Below are 1666 nucleotides of genomic sequence, written 5' to 3'. Positions count from 1 at the left end.
GATAATATAGTACCTGATACTTCACATCTGAAGTTTACATCTGAGTGCTGGGAGTTCCAAAAACATCTGAAACTTGAGTGAACTCCGCAGTGAAGAAGGAATGTGAAGGCTTTAACAGAAAATAGCATTTCAAAAATAATCCTTCTCAGGACATTCTTCTGTGTTTTAGTTAACCATGAGAGGGAAAAAGACAACACTTTTCCTCTTTCAAATTTCTCTTTAGCACACAGTTATTTTTCTTTTTTAATTGTTATCCTGATGTTACATGTGCACATAACTGGTCACTGCTCCCATTCTTGTAAAAGAGGACAGGAAATAGATGGGCAATTTCATGGAAGGCGATCTGAAATTTTCTAGTTACAAATGTTTGCGAGTTTTTTCATCATTTATCATAATTTTCTGTATTATTTTCAGTATTATCATCTGTAAAAAGAGAGTTGGTAAGTGAAGTTAGTGAGTTAGCATTGTCATTCCAGAAGGAACAGGGTGACCTGCACAGGGAACAGCTAGTGCAGCCTGCTAGTGCAGCTGGGATGTTAAGCCCCATGTGTATGACCTGCTAAGCCCAAAAACTAACATCACCTATTATTTTGCAAAACAGTACCTGTACGATTCAGGCTTTTGCTTCACGTTTCAGGCTTCTGTATGTTAAATGGAAAATTCCTAGGCTTTGGAGACAAATTCTTGTGCTGTGGAAGAGGGCAGATGGGACCACTTGGCCATCTCTTCCATCTAAAGAACCCTTTTTTTTTTTAGTTAATCTAACTTATGTTAGAGGATAAGGCAGTCAAGATCAGATTAGACTTGGAGTATGTTAAACTGACTCCAAGCACATCTTTACAAAAAAAAAAAAAAAAGAAAAAGAAAAAAGAAAATCCTGCTAATAATGTATCTTACCTAGTACTTCCAGACTGGTTTATAATTTGGATGAAGAAGGCAGCTGTTTTCTGAGACATAAAGAGTGTATTCTCTCCTTTAAAACAAAGTCAAATAAGTTCTCTTTTTATTTGCCAGTTTTTAATATGTTCACCATTTCTGCTACGTGATAAATGCATGTGTTTGGACAATACAGGGCATACTATATTATATTTCCTGATATTTTTATTTGGGTATTTTCAGAATATCTTTCCCCAAGAAGTAAATCTTGCCACAGTAATGTAGACTGCTGTCTAGAACTCTGTTGCTTTAAGGTGATTAAATAGTTGCCATAAAATATACAAAGGATTTCTGTAAAATCTGTGAAAAACATGGCAATTAAAAAAAATTATACCTCCTCAAAATGACTTCTCAAGTGAATGATCATTCTGCATATATCTGTGTATTAAAATATACCAACATTTTCAGTTGTCATGTGGCAAAATATGACAGGAATAACTTGTTTTTCTTAAACCTTCTCATCATGGCATGACTTCTTCCAAAATCCTACTATTTTTTTTTTTGTTCCAAGATGACTATTAGTTAATACCCATCTGCAAACATGGTTTCAGGGGCATGAAGCTGTCAGGAAGTCCTAACTGTTTAGGCAGGCTGGCGTCACTGGCTGCTGTGACACCTCTGGTGGGATTTCTAGAGAAAAGTCCTGGAGAGTACGACATCGATAGAACATCATGGTTATATTTTCATGCAGAATAATATGTAGAGGTGGGCTGCATCCGTATCTACAAGT

The sequence above is a fragment of the Cyrtonyx montezumae genome, unplaced genomic scaffold (assembly GCF_038088225.1).
Source record: "Cyrtonyx montezumae isolate F1298 unplaced genomic scaffold, pur_monq_1.0 scaffold_5, whole genome shotgun sequence".
NCBI lineage: Eukaryota > Metazoa > Chordata > Aves > Galliformes > Odontophoridae > Cyrtonyx > Cyrtonyx montezumae.
Note: the sequence above shows the minus strand (reverse complement) of the source record.